This window comes from Hyaena hyaena, unplaced genomic scaffold (genome assembly GCF_003009895.1).
Source record: "Hyaena hyaena isolate Hyena2069 unplaced genomic scaffold, ASM300989v1 scaffold_81, whole genome shotgun sequence".
Classification (NCBI taxonomy): Eukaryota; Metazoa; Chordata; class Mammalia; order Carnivora; family Hyaenidae; genus Hyaena; species Hyaena hyaena.
In genome coordinates this window covers 2251141-2275490 of record NW_024080714.1, presented here as the reverse complement: position 1 = coordinate 2275490, position 24350 = coordinate 2251141, and the positions used below count along the sequence as shown (strand labels likewise).

The 24350-nt window shown below is 46.1% G+C and overlaps 1 protein-coding gene across 5 annotated transcripts in view; it reads left to right on the top strand.

Moving 5' to 3' along the window:
- Positions 1-3098: 3098 nt before the first annotated feature.
- TIAM2 (TIAM Rac1 associated GEF 2) overlaps positions 3099-24350 on the top strand; it is a 231503-nt gene continuing 210251 nt past the window's right edge. For 3 of the 5 annotated variants that reach the window (XM_039234101.1, XM_039234102.1, XM_039234097.1), the window contains exon 1: positions 17007-17079. The gene's annotated coding sequence lies outside the window, so the exon portion shown is untranslated. Of the gene's footprint in view, positions 3119-3512; positions 3616-17006; positions 17080-24350 lie in introns of those variants that run through there. The other 2 variants (XM_039234099.1, XM_039234098.1) reach the window with 2 other exon arrangements.

Here is a 24350-nt window from a genome sequence, read left to right as displayed (position 1 = left end):
TGCTCCCTAAGTGGACGAATAAATGAGTTTAGGCACTGGGGGACTGAAGTTCTCATCCTAACGTTATATGAATGTTCATCTTTACTGTACACGGAGCTGTATGTCTACACATTATTCCGTATTGAATAGAGTGGGACTAAGATTGAAAGTGAAGAGAAACTTGTTTCTCTCTCGCTTGGCCCTCATGACACTGCCTCCTGGACTCTGGTGGGGGGACGCACACTGGTTCCTTGCATAGGGTTTGGGTTAAGGAGAGAGACACACTCTAGGGAGCCCAGGGGACGGTTTCACATTTGGGGGACCATTATCAGGCTTTTGCTTTTTTCTTTTCTGTTCTGTAATCCCCTTCTGTTTCCCCAAGCCTTCTGCTAAATTTTGTTGAGTCTTGACAACTTGGTCCTAGCTGTGCCATGAGGAAGCAGGGCAGGAGGCGTCCCTGTCTCCAGGTGGGGCAGAGCCGGAGGGAGGCAAGCTGTGACAGCTTGCACGAGAGGGCATGGCAGTCGGGAACAAAATGGCCAGCTGAGGGGACGAGATTCGCAGACGTGACAGTGTTCAAGTAAATGTGCAGGTGTATTTTGGGAGAGGAATGACTGTACTTTGACTTTTTTTTTTTTAATGTTTATTTATTTTTGAGAGAGAGAGAGAGGGAGAGAGAGCATTCAAAGCAGGCTCTGTGCTGATGGCAGAGAGCCTGCCGTGAACCTCAAACTTATGAACTGTGAGATCATGACCTGAGCCGAAGTCTGACGCTTAACCAACTGAGCGTTCCCCACCCCCACCCCCCGCGCCCCATGCCTGGACTTTCTGAAATTGCCTGGTGTCCTGGTTACCAACTCATTGCCTGTCAATTCCAAGCTCATCCTTTTTGCCTACTCTGTAAAAATGGATCTGGGCCTTTTCCATAACTTCCTTTGCTGACCGGCCTGTTAAGTGTCAGCACAGGGTGTGTGTACCCGGGCAGGGGCGGGGGGTGATGTACTGCAGGAGGCAGATTTCCAGCAAGTTCTACTGGTGTGATAGCAAAGTGACTCCTCTGCCATTCAGTGAGCCATGGGCATGCCCTCCCCTACAGGGTTGAGTCTCAGTGTTGGGGACCAGGAGGCTCATCTTTCGGTGCTCTGTCCCAGCCCTAGGAATAGTGGCTGCTCCGAGATCCCCATAGGTGCTCTACCTGTTTTCTGTTGCGTTCTCTTTACTTCTTACTGGCCAGTCCTCATTGCTCCAAATCCTGCTGTAGTTAACGATTCTTTAAACTTTCACTGTCTTTTTTTTTTATTTGTTTATTTTTGAGAGGGAGAGAGAGAGAGAGAGAGTGAGCATATAAGTGGAGGAGGGGCAGAGAGAGAGCGAGAGCGAGAGCGAGAGCGAGAGCCTCTGAAGCAGGCTGCAGGCTCTGAGCTGTCAGCACAGAGACCAACGCAGGGCTTGAACTCACGAACTGCAAGGCCACGAGCCGAGTCCAAGTCAGAGGCTTAATCGACGGAGCCCCTAAATTTCTACTGTTTAATTGCTGTGTGGTTTCTCTCTCCTGACTGGACCCAGACTGAGCCACAGACTCTGGGTGATCAAGGAAGGCTGCTCCTAGAAGGCCGGGGGCGTGGAGACATTTGGATTGTATGTATTCTTCCAGGATTGTGCAATGAACATATTACTTGTATAATCAGGAAAAACAATAAATTTTATAAGACATTGTGAATGATTGCAATACAAGAGGAGGGGGGAACATAGGAAAAACAGAACAAGAAGATGCCAGTGTGGTAGGTCTGTGGCAGAAGTAAGTCAAGCGCTCAGTGGGAAAAGCTCCTCAGAGGCGGTGGTGGCTGAATTGAGTACTGAAGGGTGAGAGGAGTGAGGAGGTCTCCCCCCCCCCCCCAGGGCCATGTGTGCACCTGTGGAGACAGGGCCAGGAGAGCCTACGCAGGTGGGGAGGGGGCGGCTGGGAGCAGATCAGTGGAAGGTGGAGAACCAGGCCCTCCAGACCACAATAAACCCTCGGGGCTTAATTTAGAAACTGCAGGTGTGTTGGGGAGAGTTGATTCCGTGGGTTTTTTTGGACTGTGGGCAGTGGGGAGGCTCTGCCTGCAGCCATCTTGGAGCTTGAATGACCAAAGGGCCTGGCTTTTGTGCTCTGAAATTCATCCCTGGGTCTGTGCCCCAGGCCACACTTCCCAGCCAATGACTGGTAGCCACGGACACCAGGCAGGTGGGCCCCAAGGGGAACCAGGAGATCCTGCTCAGACTGCAGGAGGCTAGGGTGTAAAGCCCGGCTCTCTCCTTTTCCCATTTACTCTCACAGCCATTTGCCCTAAGAAATCCTTCCGAGGCTCGTCCGTCTTGTTTCGGCGCCTGCTTCTTGAAGGATCCACGCTTGGACTACACCTCCCTTCCCTTCCCTGTCCTCTGCGGGGTGTGTGTGTGTGTGGGGGGGGGGGGTCCTCTGTAAACGCAAGGACCGAGGGCCGCGATCGCAGGATCACTGCCGCCTCCCGTGGGCGTCCCCTTGGTCCCCATCATCCCCGCCCCGGGGATTACTCCGGTTTCGCTCGGAAACCCCGCAGCTTCTCCTGCGCCCTCGGGTCTCCGGGCGTCACACCTCCATCTCCTTCTTGCCTGGCGCACGAGACGTGGGATTCGGCTACCGTCCTCGGCGGCACCCCGGGAGCCGTCGGCTCCACCCTGGCTCTCCGGGGAAGGAGCTGCAGCGTCCGCACGCCTGGGTGGCCAGCAGGGCGCCCAGCTCGGGGTAGGCGCCCACGCGGCGCGCGCGAGTCCTGGGTTCGCGTTAGTGGGCGCGTCCCAAAGAGAGCGCAAGGGGCGACGGTCGGGGCAGGGGTGGGGGGAGGGGCGGGGACCGGAGGGGGGGGGTGCCGGGCGGGGAGGAGGGGGGCGGGCCGAGCGGCCCGGGGAGGAGGGGCGGCCGCGCTCGCCCGCACTGGCGCTGCTCGCAGGGCGAGGGCCGGCCGTGGCCGCCGAGGAGGAGCGAGCGACCCCCGCAACTTCTGGTCCCCGGCGCCGCCGGCGTCCCCGCGGGGCCCCGCGCTGGGGCGGCGGCGGCGGGCGGGGCGGGCACGGCCGTGGGGCCGGCGGGCGAGCGGGGCCCGGCGCCGGAGCCAAGGTAAGGGGCGGCGGGCGCGCACCGGTCCCCGTCCCCGCGCGCGGCTCCCGGCGGCCCGCCGGCCCGCGGCGCTCAGCCCTTCCCCGGGAGGGAGCTGCGGGGCCGCACTCGCCGCAACTCCCCTCCACGAGGTGCCCGGGCCTCGCGCGTCAGCGGGTCGCCGCGCCGTCGCGGGGGCCGGCGGCGGAGCCGGGGAGGGGCCGGGGGAGCCGCTCGCGTCCCTCGGCGGCGCAACTTTCCGGGGCGCGCGGGCCCCGCGGGCGGTGGGAGCCCCGACCCTTCGGGGAGGACGGGGGCGGGGGGTGGGGGGTGCCAGGTCCCGCGGCGCCTGCCCAGCCGACCGTCCCCGACGGGCCCTGCTCCTAGGGGGGCCGAGGTGCCAAGTTTCTGGGAAAGCCGACACGTTGCGTCCCAAATGGATCGTATTTACCAAAACCAGTTAAGGAAGAAAAGAGTCCTTTCTTGGCCACAATGGGCTGCCGGCAGCCGCCGCGAAGGTATGGAGTAAGATTGCACAGCGTGGTTTGTCTTTAAGGAACCGCGAAACTTAATAGCGATGACTTTCTGCGCCCCTCCTTTCTTCTTAAAATCGCGAAATGGGTGACTTTATTTAATGGGGGGGAGGGGGGGAGAGGGGGAGAGGAGACTGCTTGGTTCTGAAGACAATCCCGTTCATGAGGGTGTTTTTCTGCATTGCCTCTGTGGTGGCCCATCTAAGAGGCTGCCTGGTGACCCTTGAAATCTTCCAGGCAGCCTCGGTCGTGATAAGGCTCGTATTCTACGTGGCGAAGGTCTTGAGGTTCTCTTCTGTGTTGTTCCCTCCTTCTGCCTCCTGTTTCTCAAATGCTGCGGCCGTAATTATTCTAATGGATAGCACCTGGCCATCTCCAGCGGTTTAAGCTGGGGTGGCTTTAGAAGTTTTTGTCTTACAGGTGCAGACCACATGCTATACATATTTCAGACCTAGGCTCTAAATGAAAAATGTCCATTGCTGGGCTTATAATTTGAGCACGAACTGTTAAAATCTGTCCATTTAAAGATATTTGCTGATGTTCTTTATTCTTTAAGCTTTTTACGTCCTGAAAAGGAACTATCAGACAACGTTGGTACAGTTCTAAAAGCAGATTTCTGTCGGATTTTACCTGCTTGACTCATAAGATCAGACTTGATGCTTCAGGGTATCAGAGAGTTTTGTGTTTGGTAAATGTAAAAAAATATGGCGAGGTGTAATTGAAGAAGAGTATATTTTTCGTGGCAAAACAAGTCCCTGGTGATCTCAGAATCAGGTTTTCACACCTTCACACGTCCTACCATATAAGGTGTTTCGTAGTCTGGCTCCTGCTGCTTTTTCAGTCTTGTCCAGGGGCTGTTCCCTGAGTCTCCCCCTCCCTCTCCTCTTTACACACATGCACTGCACACTGCCAGACACATCACACTAATTCCAAGTTGTCATTTCTAGGCCAGTATCTGGAATGAATGAACCTTCCGCGTACACTGTTCTTACTCCAATTTCCATCTGCTGTTTACGCATACATCCTTCATGTGTCAGTCAAATACCTTCTCCAGGAGCCTTTTCTTCCCCATTATCTCTAGGCACTTAAGCTCGCTCTTTTATAGTATGCAGTGCCTCTACTAGAACATGATTTTTTTTTTTTAAACACATCTAGCGGTGCTACTTTGTACAGTTGTGCAAGTTGTTCACTGCACAAAGTTATCCTGTCCAGTGGGTGAGTCGAGGCCGAAGTTTTGCACTCCACTTCCCAAACCCCTGGTGCACCATTTGTCTCCACTGGACCAGAGTAGTAGTATCTTTTGGAATTCACCCAAAAACACCATGGGGGCTAGTGATGACCCTGCAGCCTGTTCCCACTGCTGTAATCAGCACCCATCACAGACACCCCGAGAGCAGGAGCTCAGTTAAGATTGCTTGAATGAGTGAGAAAAGAAAGGATCACTTCCATAGAAGTCTAGAAAGTTGTGAAGCAAGAAAGCATCGTGAAGGGGAAAGATTTCTCCTGCAAGTCAGCACATAGGAATGTGCTTCAGTTTGCTCTGTCTTCTGTCTGGCTGGCTGTTCAGGGCGATTCTTAGACAGATGTCTTCTCCTTGATTACAGGGAAGAATCTAGGACTGTGAATTTGTAGGTGGGCATCAGGGATGTGTGCCAGCATGTAGTGGGCCTCCTTCGCGACTTTGGAAGGCACTAAGGTTTATAGGTCTAATCATGATTTGCCTAGAGAAGGTGCAAAGGTCTTGAAAGTCAGGCCAAAAAGAGCTTTGCTTACGTTGACATGTGTTAATAAATTGAACAGAAGTGCCGTTTCGTGTAAGAACTTAAGACATTCTAAGATCACAAAAGTTTATAAAATTGTGGTATCAGATCTACTTGTAAGTGTCAGAAGAACTTGGTGGTTGGAATCCTGGAATCGCTAGAATTCATAGCACAGAATGTTAATATGTTGAAAGTTAATATGGACCAGTCTTCCCATTTTATGGGTCAGGAAACCCAGGGCCAGGGACTTGCCTAAGGTCACACAGCTTACGTGGGAGCATAGCTATGATGAGCTCTCGGACTCTCTGGCTTTTAGTTCACTGCTCTTCATTCAGGTGTCTGTTCAGGCGCCCACATTCTGTATCTTCTGCCATTGGCTTCAGTTGGAAAACCTTGTATGGTATAATTCTCATTTCTCAGGGAAAGGGAAGTTTCTCAGCACCAAACACAGTGCCTGGTGTCAAATGGGCAGGTGGTAAATAATTGCTGAATGAAGGAGTGAATGAACAAGCCAGCTGACAGTTTGCTTAAAGCAGTGATTTGATACGGAACTAACCAAAGTCCTCGGAGGCCATGGTAGTGGAATTTGGCCCGTGTGTTTGTAGTTCAGAAGTGCAGTAAGGTTGGGTAAACCTCATGGAAGAGATGGGTAGGAATTGTTGTCTGTTAACCATGCCAGAACTCCTGACAAAAAGGCATCAGAGAAAAACTCACGATTCGTAATCAGTAGGTCTTTGCACAAACTAGCCTCGATTGTGCAGGCCTTAAACCTCACTGGCCTCTGTTTCTTAAGGTAACCTCATCGGTCTCAGAGTTATCAGAGGGTCCAGTGAGCACCCGTGTGTGATAGTACTTTGCACACTTTGGGAAGCCGAATGGCAACCCGATGAAAGTCCGAATCTGTGGCAGGAAGTGCCTCTCAGGCGCTGGGCTAGGCTCTGGGTAACCGTCCCACTTAATCCTCTGAAAAGAGCGCTCGTGGCGTGAGGAAGACACACGCCTGAACGACTGGCCCTCTGCACTAAATAGGCATTTAGTGAGCCCCTACGTCGTATTAAGTACCTTAAGTCTTCAAAGTTAAAACTTCAAGTAGAGAAGAAAAGCAAGTGACCTTGTGACAGAAGAGCAGATCACTTTTGGGGCAGAGATTTGCATTTTAGAGCGAGCCCCTCTTAGGCTGGTGGTGAGTAGATTTAGGAAGGCAGGGGTGGTGTGGAAAGATGAGCAGATGTGATAGGGCTGCTGATGAAAAGGCACCGGCATGGAGGGCTGGGGACCCTTGAGGACATGGTTTCCTGGAATAGAGGCGGTGGAGAGGGCTCGTGAGGGAGATAGTGTGGAGGGCAGGGAGGGTGTGTCCAGTGAAGGATGTCCACCGATCTCCGCGACAGGGAGCAAGGTTGGAGACCTGTGGCGGCCCCTCGCCCAAGTTCACATCCTAACAAAGTCACACCGCTCTGTCTGCTTTCATCTTCTTCTTTCATCCTGCCGACTGTTGGTGTGTCTGTAGCTGTACGTGAGTCGAAGATTTCAATGACAACCTAGAATTTGGAAGTTTTTAATTTTTATGACTGAGCTCAGAATTTTAAGGAAGAACAAGAAGTTCCCAGTCAGAAGCCCTCCCACAGATCAGGGCCAGCACATACAGGCTGATGCCCTGCGAAGGTTCCCTGCCAGGGGCATGTGTCAGTGCCTTTCCTGACTTGGATTCTGTCTGCCCTGGGATCCAGTGCGATTCCAGGCATTCCATCCAGCTGGAAGCTGGGCTGCTTTGTTTCCATATATGAGGTTTCTAGATTGAATAACAGAATCTGGAGGCAGCTTTCATTGTGTTTTTCATGGTGTTGGGTTACAAGGTTTCTTTTAAATTCTTGGTTAGATTTCTGATTGGGTCTCTTGGACATAGTTCTTCAGGAGTTCGCATTACTGATTCCTCTGCATTGCAGACAGGATGCAAAACTCGAGTTTTGAAGGTTCTCTTGTCATTAGTAGTCTGGGAAATGGCATAGTAAATAAGCTTGCAAATTTCCCCCTATACTGGTAAAAGGTAAGGATTCTCATTGCCTTTAAAACGTATTGATGGGGTTTAGTGCAATATTATTTTAAAATTCAAAGTGGTCTAGTTTTTTAAAAAAAATTCTGGTGTAGTGAATGCACAGTGTTAGTTTCAGGTGTACATTACAGTGATTCAACAATTCTGTCCTTTACTCAGTGCTTATGTGCCTCAATGTAAGTGTTCTGTTAATCCCCTTACCCTGTTCACCGGTGCTCCCACCCACCTCCCGTCTTGTTTTTCTATTTTTTATTTTTTTTAAATATTTTTATTTATTTCTAGGTGAGAGAGAGAGACAGCGTGAGCAGGGGAGGGTCAGAGAGAGAGGGAGTCACAGACGGAAACAGGCTCCAGGCTCCAAGCTGGCAGTCAGCACAGAGCCCGACGGGGGGCTCAAACCCACGAACCGCAAGATCATGACCTAAGCGAAAGTTGGACGCTTAACTGACTAAGCCACCCAGGCGCCCCCCACCTCCCCTCTTGTAACCATCTGTTTTGAAAGTGTGTGTGTGTGTGTGTGTGTGTGTGTGTGTATGTGTGTGTTTTGTCTAGTAAAGAGGTTTCTATGGCTCAAGATTTTCATCTCTAAAAGGAGGGTGACAGCAGTGCATTCCTTATGGAAGATCGCTTTGAGAATTGAGAAATTATGAATTAATTTGCATAATGTGCTTAGAACCTTGCCTGCCACAACGCAGAAGTTCCAGAAGTGTTCATTCCTCCCTCCTCGCATGTGTGATGTGGCGTTCTCAGATCCTGTAAAATAAGGATGTTCCACGGGATGGAGCTGTGGGACGGTGTGGCAGAGCACGGGCTCCGCTCCTTTGGTTTTCCATTCCCGTTGTGCGCTGTCCCCTTTGATGGTTTTGCCCTGATTGGCACATGCCTTGTGGCGGTCACCCGTTGAGACTCCGCGGAGCCTGCCTCCTGAGTGTCCCGCCTCTCTCGGGTTTCTAGTGCATGTGGTCTGTCCCGGTCATTGCATTCGTGGTGTGATATCTAGCTGTGGATTTCACCATTGTGTAGGGAGTGCTTGGCTTCTTTTTTTTCTGTACGCCTTCCAGGTTCAGCATGGTGCTCCGTGGGCCACTCTTCAGCGCTGGTTGAGAGAGAGTGTGACGTGTTCTTTGAAATTGTTTTTGAAGGTGATACGATTCTAGAGTTGAGTGACCCTTTGCCAAATATTTGGCTATTTTAAATGGACTTTATCCTGGTGCCTGGGTGGCTCAGTTGGTTAAACGTCTGACTTCGGTCATGACTCAGGTCATGATCTCATAGTTTGTGGGTTCCAAGCCCGTGTAGGGCTTGGGCTCTGTGCTGCCAGCCTGGAGCCTGCTTCGGATTCAGTGTTTCCCTTTCTCTCTGTGCCCCTCCCCTGCTGGCACTGTCTCTCTCTCTCTCTCTCTTTCTCAAAAATAAATAAATATTAAAAGTAAATAAATATATGGAATTAATAATAAAATGCTAAAAATACATGTTGGGGTAGTAGCGATGCCGTCGCATTGAGTATTAATGGATCTAGATTTTGGTCTGGAATGTACCTTCTACTCATTTGGTAATTCTCCTGAACATAGGAAGGCCTTAGATTTCTCAGGAAGAAAAGAAAAATTATTTTCAAGTGGTTCCCAATGTGTTCTAGTAGCTGATGCACCAAGTCCTCATCAATTTCCTCTTTGGGCCTCACACTGGGGTGGTCATTGAGAGAATAGTCGTATTTACCCTTCCCACTCTGGATAACCATAGCGCTGGTTTAAAATGGACAGTTTTGTACTCTCAGAAGAGGGGATTTGTACACAGGAACGAAACCGAGGAAGAGCACATCTGGAATACATTCGGATGAATTAAGTTATCGTTTGTGTTGGTGGCATTTGAAACGTCTGAGATTAATACTTACTGTATGAAGACATGAAACCTTGATGAATGTTTGCCAAAAGCCGAAATATTTTCCCATTTAACTGTTCTATTTTGAACTTTGCCTCTGGAAAAACATAATCACTCCAAAACCGTACTTCTCTGTGATAACTCTCCCTTCACAGCTGTCTGCTGAACTTCTTGTTGAGAAATGCACAGTGTGTCATTGTGGGCAGATAACTTCATTTTACATAAGACTCACATCAGAAACACCTCTGATTGGATCCATTCATCACATACACATCCAGCGCCTGCCGGCAGCTCGCTTCTTTTCATTTTCTGCCGGGTCAGAATTGTGGTGGTTTATCTGGAGAGCAGTTACCCCTCCTGGGTCATCTCACATGTCCTCCTTCTGAAGGTCTCCCTGACCCTTTCCTACCCGTTGACTTTCTCTAGGAACGTATACTCTGTCCTCCTTTAGGATTCAGACGTGCTAAATGGTGGCGTTGCCCACATTGAGGTTTTATGTGCGTCTGTGAATCCTCTCTCAGTTGGCTTCCTTAGTAACTGTTTTTAATTTTTTTTAATGTTTATTTTTGAGAGAGAGAGAAACAGAGTGCGGGCAGGGGAGGGTGGAGAGAGAGGGAGACACCGAATCCAAAGCAGGATCCAGGCTCTGAGCTGTCAGCACAGAGCCTGACACGGGGCTTGAACCTATGAACCATGAGATCGTGACCTGAGCTAAAGTCAGACACTTAACCGACTGAGCCGCCCAGGTGCCCCCCCCCCCCCCCTTAACTATTTAAAAGCGATCATTCCATACTTGTTTGTGATGCTTTGGGACCAAATGACTATTATCAGCCCCTTTTTCTTCTAATGGGTAACAAAGAATGAACTATTTGAAAGATACTTGTATGTGTTTGATGGAATTGTTCTTGCTCTGCGCCCAGTCGGAGGTAATGACCCAGGCAGTCAACATGCTGTATTGAAAAAAGACTGGAGTTTATCGTTTTGGATAGATTCAAGAGCCTGGGTTCTGGGTAGTTTTGCCAAAAATAAGTGTGTGGTCTTGAACACAACATGACCACCTCTCAGAGTTTCCATTTCTGAATTTGCAACTTTGGTGGTGGTGGTGGGGGGGGGAGTCACAGTGGACCAAGTGACGTAGGGGTCCTTTGAGCTATAAAACTCCATGATTCTGTGTAGTATTGAGTATAAGAAAACAGAAGGCAGAACTTTATGAGAATTTAAAAGCAGCATATTCCCCGCAATTACGCTCCCCGGCGTTTGAGCATTACTAGAGGGCCAGTAGCCATCACCCAACACTCGTGAGCAGGGCAGGGCTGGGGAACGTGTTGAGTCCTGGTAAATCCAAAATGAATAATTAGATATAGAGAGGAGGCAAATATCTGTGATCTTGGAGGCTGTGGATAATATGAATTTCAGGGCCTCTGGAACCAGGTGTTGGAGAATTCAGTGTTGAACTAGAAGAAGGGCTGAGGAAGAAACAGATAAGATCAGTGTCTCTGTGGAGGCGATGATGTAGGTGGAGTTCTGGAAGTGTAGGGCGGGGTGGGCAGGTATAGATGTGTAGACACAGTAGCCACGTGGAGTATGTGTGGCACAAAATAGCCACATTGGTCCCTAGGTGGAGCTCCTGTGAAAATGTCCGTAACGTGATGGCATCGTTGAATCTTTTTTATGTTTATTTATTTATTTTCGAGAGTTAGTGAGTGTGTGCAGAGTGGGGAGGGACCGGGGTAGGGGTGGGGAGAGGAGAATCCCAAGCAGGCTCCACACTCAGCACCGCCTTCAGGCTCAACCTCACCACCACAGAGACCACAACCTGAGCCGATATGGAGAGTCTAGCGCTTCACCCCCACCGCTCCCCCCCCACCCCCGGCCGCCCAGGCACCCTGGCATTGCTGAGTCTTAGCGCGTGGATTGTGGAAACCAGTCAGGAGAGGACTTAGGTAACGGTCAGGTCCTGCTACCTCCTCTTAGAGGTGGAGAAACTGAAGCCAGAGACGGCAGTTCTCAAACTTGAATTTGCCCATCCGTCCGGGAGTTAAAAGTTCACTCTAACTGCAGGTTTGAAGTGCGGATTCCTGGAGCCTACTTGGTGAATCTGGGGACCCGGGGCGCACCTTTCGAGCACATCAGGTGTTGCTGGTGGCTCTTTGTAGCTTGAGAAACCCTACCCTTTGGGTGACTATTGCCCTGGTAGGACACCCAGCCTGGAGAGGAGGTGGGGGTGTGAGGGTAGGGTCCCGGCACCCTTTCCCGGGTCCTTCCCCTGCGTGGTGCTGGCCTGAAGTGTCTTGACCCAGATTGGGAGGACCTGTTACTTTGCCAGAGAGGGCCAGGACACTTGGATGGCATCCACCTGTAAATGCAGTGGTTTCCCCTGCTTCTGATTGATTTATGATTTGCTGTTTGACAGGCACCATTTTTTTAAAAGAAACATTTATTTATTTATTTTTTTTAATGTTTTATTTATTTCTGAGAGAGAGAGAGAGAGAGAGGCAGCGTGAGCAGGGGAGGGTCAGAGAGAGAGGGAGACACAGAATCGGAAGCAGGCTCCAGGCTCTGAGCTTGCTGTCAGTACAGAGCCCGACGCGGGGCTCGAACCCACGAACCGTGAGATCATGACCTGAGCCGAAGCCGGACGCTTAACCGACTGAGCCACCCAGGCGCCCTAAAAGAAACATTTAAAGAAAAGATTTGTTAAATGTATTAATTATAAGCATATTAAAAGTGAACACCTGGGGCACCTGATAGCTTAGTTGACGAAGCGTCTGGCTTCGGCTCAGGTCGTGATTTCCCGGTCTGTGAGTTCAAGCCCCGCGCCGGGCTCTGTGCTGACGGCTCTGATTCTGTGTCTCCCTCTCTCTCTCTGCTCCTCCCCTGCTCACACTCTGTCTCTCTCAAAAATAAATAAACATTAAAAAAACTGAACACCAGTAGAGAATATTTCAGTGTATTTAAGAACATCTATTTTGTAATAACTGTTAACAGAAAAGCATTTCTGTCTCTTCCATAAACCCTAGAACCCATTTCTATCTTTCCAAGAGACTCTAACAAGCGGCGTTTTGCTAGTTCTACTGCAGGTTTCCATGTCATCGAGATTTTATTTTTTATTTTTTTACTTAAAGTTTTTTTAATGTTTATTTCTGAGAGAGAGAGAGAGAGAGAGAGAGAGACAGAGCATGAGCGGGAGAGGGTCAGAGAGAGAGGGAGACACAGAATCCAAAGCAGGCTCCAGGCTCTGAGCTGTCAGCACAGAGCCCGACACGGGGCTCAAACCCACGAACCATGAGATCATGACCTGAGCTGAAGTCGGACGCTTAACCGACTGAGCCACCCAGGCTCCCCAGTGTCATCAAGATTTTAAAATGATCTGTCTAAATGTCGGGGGATGTCCCCAAATCCAACCATAATGAGTCCCGCCTTGGCCATTAGTCTAAATGTGTGAGGAAATTGGGTCCAGAAGGATGGTTGACGTTGCTGGAGCCCGTGTATTTGTTGAGAATGTCATTGCAGTGTGGCATTTTCCAAAGAGCTGTATGTCACAGACACTAAATTTTGGTGGCTTGATAAATCTTTTTTTTAAAGTGAAGATTGTTTTTTTTATTTTTTATTTTTATTTATTTCTAGGATAGAGAGAGAGAGATAGCATGAGCAGGGAAGGGTCAGAGAGAGAGGGAGACAGAGATCCTGAAATAGGCTCCAGGCTCTGAGCTGGCAGTCAGCACAGAGCCTGACGCGGGGCTCGAACCCACGAACCGCGAGATCATGACCTGAGCGAAAGTCAGACGCTTAACCGACTAAGCCACCCAGGCGCCCCATTGATAAATCTTATTAATTAGAAAATTGAGCAAAACTTGAATGGTGTCCACACAGTTGGCAGCCAGCACTTGGAATTTTCAGCAAATCAGTAAATGGGTAGTTCTGCAAGTGGGATGGGCTCCTACCCATTTTATCGTCAACGTTAAGTCACACCTCCTGTCATTTACGTGGTGTCTAAAGGAAAATCTTCAAATATTTATAGAATGCATTAGAGATTCTTGAAGAATTTCAGTACATTTCTGTCTCTGTGTGCAGCAAACAGGACAAACTTTGAAGAATAATAGTGGTACAGACATGAGGATTTCCATTCACATACACATATTAAACATGTCCCAGATCACAAACCGCGCTATGTTACTTTCCTTGCTGTCATGTATCCATAAGCATTTTAGAACAGAATGACCTTAGAAAGCTTGTAATTCAACCCATTTCTCAGGAGAGAAGCTTGATGTGTGGGGGAAGTGAAACGACGTGCTTTAATTCTGCATGTCAGAAGTTCGTGCAAGCAGAGCAGGGCTTAGGTTCCAGGATTCGTCAGACTTCTCTTGGCTTACCCACCAGCACGACCTGCTGTGAGCACTCCGTCAAAGAATCAGGAAAGCTTTCAGATTTTCTGTGGGAGTGGAACCAAACCTGTGGCTTTTTGGAATCAGCAGAAGCAATAACATCTTCATTGGTGCACTTCAGGGCTTCCCCAAAGGAATGCACAGCTTGACAGAGCGAGAATGGCCCACAACTGGGGTTGATTATGTCGGTTAAAGCAGATCGCATCTTCTGCGCAACGAGAAAGGGACTTTTTCCTAGCAGTCTGTGCGTGGGGAATTTGAGGACCCTGTCTACACTATTCGAGCTGAAAGCATCCGGAGGACCCATCTAGTTCACCCCTTTATTTTGTGTAAGAGGAAATATGACTTTGTCTTGCCTTCATGTTTATAAATAGCTATGACGTTTTTGTGGATGGTTTTAAAAAAGCAACGACTGATATCTTAAAGTCTATCAACGTGTGCTCCCCATCAACAAAGTAATTACAAAGCAGTTGTTCGTGTCATTCACAATACATTTTGGTTTTGATTACTAACGTCTTCGGTTGGTTTGCCTATAATGAGTCTATAAAGATAGTAGTTGGGGCGGGGGGGGGCGGGGGGGGACAGGGACTGGCTTTCTGTGGTAAGGCAGAGGGGCCATGCTTCCAAACGGGCTCTCCGTTAAAAACACGGTTACCTGCAGCCTTGCAATGGAAGTGAATATAGTCCAAGGAAAGGAAGTCGACTCTTCAGTCAGAAATCACCCTGGAGTTGTGGTCTGAGGCCTGGTTTTCAGGTCTTGTATCTTTGCTGTTGGAGTGTTTGGCGGGTTTTTGCAGGTACATGCATACAGTGGGAGTTTGTGTGGGGTGGGGGTGGGGGGTAAGGTTGCTAAGAGATGAGGGCTTTACCTATCAAGTCTCCATTAACTGCAGTGCATCCCTTTATACTAATTAATCTGAAGTGAATAAATGAGTGGAGGCTGTGGCAACGTTAATGTTCTTGGTGAGCCAGTTACACACTTCACGTTAGTCAGTTCAGCAAGTTAGCTCACAACTTCTCCCTCTTTCACCCCTCCCCGAAGCCTCTCCTCTTTGGTATATATGGTATTTCCTTTTCTCGATGAAAGTTCATCTACCGAGTGCTTCATAGGAACTAATTTGAAAGATTTTATTTCATCAAGGAAAAAAGTAGGGGTCTGAGGAGTAGGATTTTCATGCTGTTTCTTAATTTTAGATGTTCAAGCTTCATGTTGTAATTTGTCATTTGGCATTTGTGAAATTGGTTGAAATAGCCTGAACTTGAGGTACGGTTCACAGCAGCTGGTCGGTGTAGCACCTCTTGTATGTTTATTTTGCAGAAGGTCAGGAAATTCACCTGTGTAGATGATGGGTTTGTACCTCAAACCTTATAACCTCTGAGGTCTGGTGGAATTCATCACCTCAGGCTGGGGGAGAGAAATGGTTGCGCTTCTACTGATTTTCAAGGATCGGAACCAGATTTTTCTAGAAGGAGCCGTCTCATAGTTTAAAAATCTTCTTGTGTTCTGTCTCTTTTTGGTGTGTTCTAAGATACTCCTGATCACAGATTGAGGTACCATGACGGGTTTTCTGAAAATAAGTTTCTCAGCATTGCTCACCCCTTTTGAGGTTTAATCTCTGAAATATTAGTGAACCCTACCCTCTTGAATTATTCTTTGAAAACTTTAAAACTTGGATCCGACCCTCCTTTTTCTTATCGTGAAAAAAGAAATTCATTTGACTGCATTATAGCTGTGTTTGAATACCTCACCACGACGTCTTTTTTCAGTGGGTGAGTCTGTACTTAGGTTCAGTACTTTGAGGCAGTTATTTCTTGTGTGATTGAGTACAGATGTGGGATTAAGAAGAGGAAGAGAATAATGGGAACAACAATAGGTTTTGCTCCAGAACAGAGATCCTCAAACTTCACGGCATGAGAATCACCTGCAGGGTTTGGTAAAAAGCGGATTGCTGGGCCCCACCCTCCCACAGTCTCCCTTTCCAATTAGGATCCAGGATTGGCCTGAGAATTTTCATTTCTAACAAGTTTCCAAGAGGTGCTGCTTCTGTTGATCCCGGCCCACATTTGGGGCAGTCCTGCCCTGGAGGGCCAGTTCTGGTCGGCACTGAAAAGGGCTGGAGATCCACTCCATGGGTACCATTCAGCTTCTCTGAGTTTCTGTTTTCCTATTTGTGAACGGTTCTATATTGGTGGTTTTCACACCTTTGAAATTAGAGGAATCTTTTGTTCCAAACTACATCTTTTGTGAAATTCCAGCATACAGAAGAGACAAACTGGAATTGTGTGAATTACAGCCAGGGCAGAGGACCAAAGGATTCAAGTACCCTTTTGTCTTACTCCCAAGGGATGGGAGTGGGGAAAGCCCCCGGGGGCCCTCCAGAGAACTGAATGTAGCCCTGAATCCGGTGGAAGAGATTTTCTAAGGCCCAAGCATTGGTACCATTTTCTCTGAATCTGTATGCTCTTGATGCTTCACACTGCTACTTAAAAAGTTGAAAGAAGCTGATCTGTGCTTTAAAAGTTGAAAGAATCTGATCTATAAGAAACCGTGTTTGGCATATATGATTAGGTAGGAAGTAAACAGGTTTGAGACTTTCCTGGTCACAGATTTACAGCTCATTTCAGGTAAAAATGGAGAAATGAGTAAGAAAGGAAGCTGAGAGGGGAAGGGAGAGGGGCCCATTTGGGTTACAGGGATATACCTTCCTGCCTTTTTTTTTTTTTTAGTAAGTATGTGTAATTGAATTCATATAATTTAACCTGTTCTTGTAAGTCTTCTGGCCAAGCCTGAAATTGAATTTCCTAATCTTTACTGGAAACTTTGTTGGAAAATAGATGGGAGGGAGAGCAGTAAAGAGAATGGAAGCTCTCCTAGGGCACCGATGTCCAAAGAAGATGTCTGCCTCTCCTACCCTTCGTTCTTTTTGTTATCCACTTTATGGAAACTGTAAATCAGCCTAGGGTTAAATTGTGAATGAGTTTAAACTTGACTTTGGGACTCAGTGATTCTCTGCTTTGGGCTTTCGTAAACCCTCATTTTCATTCTACTTTTTCCTTATCTCACTGTCCCTATAATAAAAGGTCTACATAGACACAGAAATCCATAAATATGGAAAGATTTCTGTGGTATGTTACGTGAAGATATTCAGGTACAGAACACTGTTTGCAGTAGACAGCCTTTTGAATAAAACAGTGTTTCTGGGTTTTTTTCAAACTTTTTTTTTGATTCTAAGGATAGATTTTTTTTTTTTTAAAAATTCCAGTGGCTTTCTGACCTTTTTTTTTTTTTTTTTTGACCAGTACCCATACTGAGACATACATGAGGTGGAATAATGAATCTGGAATAGAGGATCTCCAAATCTATTGCAGTGTGGTAAGAATAACTATTTCTTGAAACTTTTAGTTCTATGTATATCAATATTTATATACGTGTGTATATGTGCACATATATATGCATTGTGTGTATCATATATAGTATTTTAGGGTTATATAAGGTATATTAGGATATACATGTATATAATATCCATTCAGAAAGAGTTTTATTAAAAGGAAGTGGCTCACATGATCATGGAGGCTGATAAATCCAAAATCTTCAATGTGGACAGACAGCCCCAGGAGAGCTGATGGTGCAGATAAAGTCTGATAAAGTCTTGTTCAGGCAGGGCAAGTCTTTTTCAACATTTTAAAAAAGTTTTTAGTTTAATCAGCCAGTGCTTATCACAACACACTCCTTAATCCCGATCACCTGTTCCTCCCATTCCCCCACACACTTCCCCCTCTGGTAACCATCAGTTTGTGATCTGTAAGTTAGGAGTCAGTTTCTTGGTTTGTCTGCCCCTCCCCACTCCACCTCTGCCTTTGTTCATTTGTTTTGTTCCTTAAATTCTACATAAGCATGCAATCATATGGTATTTGTCATTCTCTGACATATTTCTCTTAGTGTTAAACTGTCTAGATCCATCCATGTCATTGCAAATCGCAAGATTTCATTTTTTAATGGCTGCATAATATTCCATTGTATGTGTTTAGTACTTTACTTTATCCATTCACCAATCGGTAGACACTTGGGCTGCTTACATATTTTGGCTATTGTAAATAATGCTGCTATAAACACAGGGGTGCACATGCTTTTTTGAATTAGTGTTTTTGTATTCTTTGGGTAAATACCCAGTAGTGTCCCTGCTGGATTATAGGGTAGTTTTATTTTTAACTTTTTGAGGAACCTCCATACTGTTTTCTATGCACCTGCACCAGTTTGCATTCTCACCAATAGTGCATGAGGGTTCCTTTTTCTGTACATCCTCACCAACACCTGTTTCTTGTGCTGTTGATTTTAGCCACTGACAGGTGTGAGGGGTTATCTCATGCTTTTATTTGCATTTCCCTGATAAGTGAGGATGAGCATCTTCATGTGTCTGTGTGTCTTCTTTGGAGAAATGCCTGTTCATGTCTTCTGCCCATTTTTAAATTGTATTATTTTTTTTAGGTGCTGAGTTATGTTAAGTTCTTGATACATCTTGGATACTAACCCTTTATTGACTACATCATTTGTAAATATCTTCTCCCATAACATAGGTTGCCTTTTAGTTTTGTTGATTGTTTCCTTTGCCTTGCAGAAGTTTTTATTTTGATGTAGTCCCCACAGTTTGTTTTTGTTTCCCTTGCCTCGGGGGACCTATCTAGAAAAAAGTTGCTCTGGCCAATGTCAAAGAAATTACTGTCTGTGCTCTTTTCTAGGATTTTTATCACTTCCTGTCTCACATGTAGGTCTTTTATCCATTTTAAAATTATTTTTGTACAAGAAAGTGGTCCCGTTTCATTCTTTTGCATGTTGCTATCCAGTTTTCCCATTACCATTTGTTGAAAAGACATTTTTCTATTGGATGTTCTTTTCTACCTCACCAGAGGTTAATTGGCCATATGACTGTGGGTTTATTTTAGGTTTTCTGTTTTGTTTTATTGATCTATGTGTCTGTTTTTGTGCCACTACCATACTGTCTTGATGACTGCAGCTTTGTAAGAAAACTTGAAGTCAGGAATTGTGATGCCAACAGCTTTGGTTTTATTTTTTAAAATTTCTTTGGCTTTTCAGGGTCTTTTGTGGTGCTGTACGTATTTTAGAATTGTTTTTTCTAGCTCTGTAAACAATGCTGTTGGTATGATAGGGATTGCATTGAATGTGTGTGATTGCTTTGGGTAGTATTGACATTTTAATGATATTTGTTCCAATCCATGTGCGTGGAATCTCTTTCCATTTCTTTTGTCTTCGATTTCTTTCATGAGTGTTTTATAGATTTCAGTACAGATCTTTCTCGTCGGTGGTTAAGTTTATTCTTAGGTATTTTATTATTTTTGATGCGGTTGTAAATGGGATTGTTTTCTTAATTTCTGTTTGTGCTGCTTCATTATTGGTGTATAAAAATGCCACAGATTTATTTACATTGAATTTTGTATCTTCTGACTTTACTGAATTCATTAGTCAGTTTAGCAGCTTTTAGGTGGAGTCTTTAGGGTTTTTTATATAGAGTATTGTATCATCTGCAAATAGTGAACGTTTTATGTCTCCCTTACCTATTTGGATGCCTTTTATTTATTTATTTTTTCATGGTTGTTTTTTTTACAAATAGTTCTTTGTCAAATTGGTTTCCATATAACACCCAGTGCTCATCCCTACAAGTGCCCTCCTCCATGCCCATCTCCCCCCTTCCCCCCACATCCATCAGTCCTCAGTTTGTTTCTCAGCATTCAAGAGTCTCTCATGGGGGCGCCTGGGTGGCTTAGTCGGTTAAGCGTCCGACTTTCACTTGGGTCATGATCTCGCGGTTCCCTGCGTCGGGCTCTGTGCTGACTGCCAGCTCAGAGCCTGGAGCCTGTTTCAGTCTGTGACTCCCTCTCTCTCTGACCCTCCCCTGCTCACGCTGTCTCTCTCTCTCCTAGGAATAAATAAAACCTTAAAAAAAAAAAAAAAAAAGAGTCTCTCATGGTTTGCCTCTCTCCCTTTCCCCCACCATTTCCCCCCTTCTTCTCCCTTTTATTTAAAAAAAATTTTTTTTCTATTGGGGATTTATTCATTATTTTTTTTCTTTTTCCTTTTTTTTCCCCCCTTAAATAGTTTATTGCTTGGATGCCTTTTATTTCTTTGTGTCATCTGATTGCCTGTGGCTAGGACTTCCAGTACTATGTTGAATAAACAAGGTGAGAGTAGACATCCTTTTCTTATTCGTGACCTTAGGGAAAAGCTCTCAGTCTTTCACCATTAATGTGTGTTGTGGGTTTTTTGTATATGGCCTTTATGATGTTGAGGTATGTTCCCTCTCCTTCGAAGCCTACTTTGTTGAGGGTTTTTGTCATGAATGGATGTTGTACTTTTTCTGCATCTGTTGAAATGAGCAAATGGCTCTTATTATCATTTCTTTTATTGATACAGTGTATGACCCTAATTGATTTTGCCAATAATGAACCACCTGGGCAATTCAGGAACAAATCCTACTTGATTGTGGTGAAGGATTTTTAAAACTGTATTGTTGCATTCATTTTGCTAGTATTTTGTTGAGAATTTTTGTGTTTGTGTTCATCAGAGATACTAGCCTGTAGTTCCCTTTCTTTATGGTGTCTTTATCTGGTTTTAGTATTGGGGTAATGCTGGCCTTGTGGGATGAACTTGGAAGTTTTCCTCCCTGCTGTTTTCAAGCAGGTCTTTTTATTCTAGTCAGGCCTTCAAGTGATTGGATGAGGTCTACTCACATTATGAAGGGCAACCTTTTTAACTCAGAGTTCATTGATTTAAATGCTAATCTCATCCCAGAACACCCTCTAAGTTGACAACTAAAAATAATCATCACATGTAAGTATATTAAGTTATAAGGCAAAATAATGTCTCTCATATATATGTATATGTATATATATGGATATGTTTATATAAAGGGTTATATATGGGTGTATATATATAGGGTTATGTCTGGATGTATAATTACTACAGGGTATATACACACATCCACATAGAGGTATACATACATATGTTTGTGTGTATATATGAATGAATGATATAGACAGGTAGACACCATGGAATATCTCTGACGGATTCACAGAACATGTCAGAGCCTTAAAGCAGAGGGTCTCTGTCTGGGAATAGGGTTCTTCTTAATTACTTAGGTGCGTTTCTAAAATATGTATGTCTGCGTCAGGCCTTCCTTACGCTTTCGTGCCTTTCCTTCAAGAATGACTTTTAACATGAGGGGACGGGATAGAAATCAGAGTATTTTCTGGGAAAAGGTTGGCAGGGCTGAAGTGAAGACTGGACAGCGACCCTGAGGATGGGTTTGAGGCATCACCCAGCGGGCGGGTTTGACGGGCTCTTGGGGACAAAGGGCCTTGCTGAGGTCCCTGGGAGTTCATGGCGCTCCCGTCGTTGGTACAGTACCTGAGGCTTCTGGAAGCCAACAGACACTCGTGTTTGCTTGTTCTTAACTATGTGGAAACCAGAGCCACCTTACCTACCTCTGCGCGTTACCCGGTGCTAACGTTCGTGCTGACTGACTGATGTGGTAATAATGCCTGTGGTTTGTAGCAACCTGTCCCATGTACTCGTGGGATTCCCCTGACCATCTTCAAAGTTTTACCATGGTAGAATCACAACAGATCCTTTAAAATGTTATGGACCGGGGCACCTGGGTGGCTTAGTCGGTTAGGCGTCTGACTTCGACTCAGGTCATGATCTCGCGGTTCATGGGTTCGAGCCCCGCATCGAGTTCTGTGCTAGCAGCCCGGAGCCTGTTTCAGATTCTGTGTCTCCCTCTCTCTCTGCCCCTCCACCGCTCATGCTCGCTTTCTCTCTGTCTCAAAAGTAAATAAACTATACAAACAAACAAAAAACAAAAAACCTGTTATGGATCTACCCTCTGAATCACAGGTTATCAGTTTTATTTTGGTTTGTTTCCCTAGAGGTGAGGGGCTTAGGGCACGTGGGAACTATTGCTGTGTATCTATACATAAATCAATAGGCTGCTCATTTTCTCAAGCCTGGGAAGTAGGTCAAAACAAAACAAAAAACTTAAGAGCAATTCCTTTCAGGCCTTATTAATGTTGGGTGAGCACTTGATGACATGGAGTGATGTTAAAAAAAAAAAAAAAAAGAAGATTCCTTAGATAGGTGAGGTGGCCACTCAATTTGCAAGAAGTAATTTTCATTTTAAGGGGTGGGGACGTTGTTTCGGAATTGACATTCGTTAGGAAACTTTGGGGTGGCTATTTAGTTTGTGTTTGATCATTTAAATTAGAAGCGCTCTCCCCCTTGGACTTGACCATATGCTGCTATTTCCCGAGTGTCTCAACCTATCATTCAAATGAGCTCGGTTGAGATTGTGTGGCTTCTCGGATTTTTCTTATCCCATGAAGATAATCGGGTATGAAATATTTTGAACAACACTGTCACTGCAGCCAGTCTCCGTGCTGAACCGTGAAATGGTTTGCCTCCGTGCACACACTGCTTCCTTCAGTCCTGTTGATCTGTTTCTCTCCCAGAGGTGTGTCTGACAGTGACCTCGTGACTAGTATATAATTTAAACAAGTACGAAGCATCGTTTTAGTTCCTCTGGGATTGTGATCAATTTTTATACCTTATCTGCCTCTCAGCAATCCATTTAATTACAGCTATTTTGGTATTTGGCCAAGTCACTAAAACCAGTGAACTCTCCCTGAAGAGACCATAAACTTTTGATGGGCATACTAGTAAAAATGGAATGCGTCTGCAAACAAACACTTTTTCAGGATTGTTCTTGTAAATGCGTTGAGAAGTTGGCAGCCTTTTGATACTTCTGGAGGGATTCTGGTGGGTACCAAATGGTGCTCTGCTACTGTCGGCTTGGGAAAAGTTAGCAAGAGGCTCAGCTTTTCTGGACGTGTGTTTGGCTTTCTGAGATAGCTTCCATGCAGGAAGAACCTTCTTTTTAAAACCAAATGTAGGCTCTGGCCTTTCTCCAAGAGAAGTGGTATAAATATATCAAAGCTGATACTGTGCTGAATTTCTTTATAGAAAGAAAAAAGGGAGTGGTTAATAAATAACATGTAATGTTTGAGTAGAGCTCAAAGTCAAAGAGAACATCTTCTGTTCTGGCCAGTTCATTGCAAACCTTTTATGTCCCAGGTCCTGATTTCTTCTACCCCCTCCCTCCATTGTTCTGTTCCATTTTATACTGTATATCTCTTCACATTACTCATTTTTTTTTTTCTATGAGAGTTTACTGAGACAAAAGGAACTCACAGAGTAGGAAGAGAAAGATAATCCTTACATATTTGGATTTATCTTCCTTTTGAGCATTTTTTAAAAAAGTTTATTAAAATTTTTTTTAATGTTTTATTTATTTCTGAGAGACAGAGAGAGAAATAGTATGAGCAGGGGAGCAGGGGAGGGTCAGAGAGAGAGGGAGACACAAAATCTGAAGCAGGCTCCAGGCTCTGAGCTGTCAGCACAGAGCCCGACGTGGTGCTCGAGCCCATGAACCGTGAGGTCATGAGCTGAGCCGAAGTCGGACGCTTAACCAACTGAACCACCCAGGCGCCCCAAAAGTTTATTTTATTTTGAGAGCGAGTGAGTGAGGGAAAGGCACAGAGAGAGGGAGAGTGAGAATCCCAAGCCTCCTACACTGTCTGTGCAGAGCCCAATGTGAGGCTTGAACTCACGAATGGTGAGATTGAGACCTGAGCTGAAATCAAGAGTCAGACACTTAACCAACTGAGCCACCCAGGCGCCCCCCCTTTTGAGCTTTTGACTGAATGTAGTTTTATAAAAACCCATATTTTTTTCTACCTCTGTGCTGAGTGGGTGGGTGGGATTGTTAGAAGCAAAAACAAACCCACCAACTAAACCCTTTTAGGTCCTGATTCTGTAATATAGGATGATATTTTATAGAATTAAGCACAGGACAGTTTGTGATGCTACTACAGAAATATCTCCTATATACCCGTACCCACCCACCCCGCCTTAAAATCGTTTCCTGCAGAATTCGGAGCCCTTGAACTATTTGAATCCTAAAATGCCAGGAGAGACCTTAGAGTCATTCCAGACTCCCTTCCGGGGACAGAGGCGAGAGAAATTACTTGCCTAGCCACTCCTCCCTGGTAAGTGTGGGCATCACACCGGGGCTTCTGAGTTTGCTCCCTCCTTCCTCGCTGCTCACCCCTTGTGGGGGTGGTGGAGGCCCCAGGCTTTCTCAGGCATAAGAAGGTTCTCGTGGCCCCTGTAGTGGAGCTGGGGTTTGGGGCCAGCTGTGCCATGGAAGGGGCGTGTGCCGTAGGTGGTCTGGAAAGGTAGTATCAAATACCTCTCTGTTACGAGTTTGATATTCTATAAATCCCCACACTCGTTTGGTACTCTTATCAGTCCCGCATATTTGGCAGAGAATTTTGTCCCTATTGCTTTGAGATTTTGCTTTAAGGAGCAGCACCTTGGAACTGGCGTGCTGTGAATAGTTGAGCAGCTGCAGGAAGAGGGGAGAGGCACTGTTAGTGACTCACTGGATCTCTCTTTGGCATCAGGCACTGTGCTAGGTACTCTCACACGGCTTTGGACTGAGTGCTCCCCGCTGCTACGTGAAAAGGACTTTGAAAATTCATATTGTAGCAGAGGATATGGTGAGGCATGTAGCC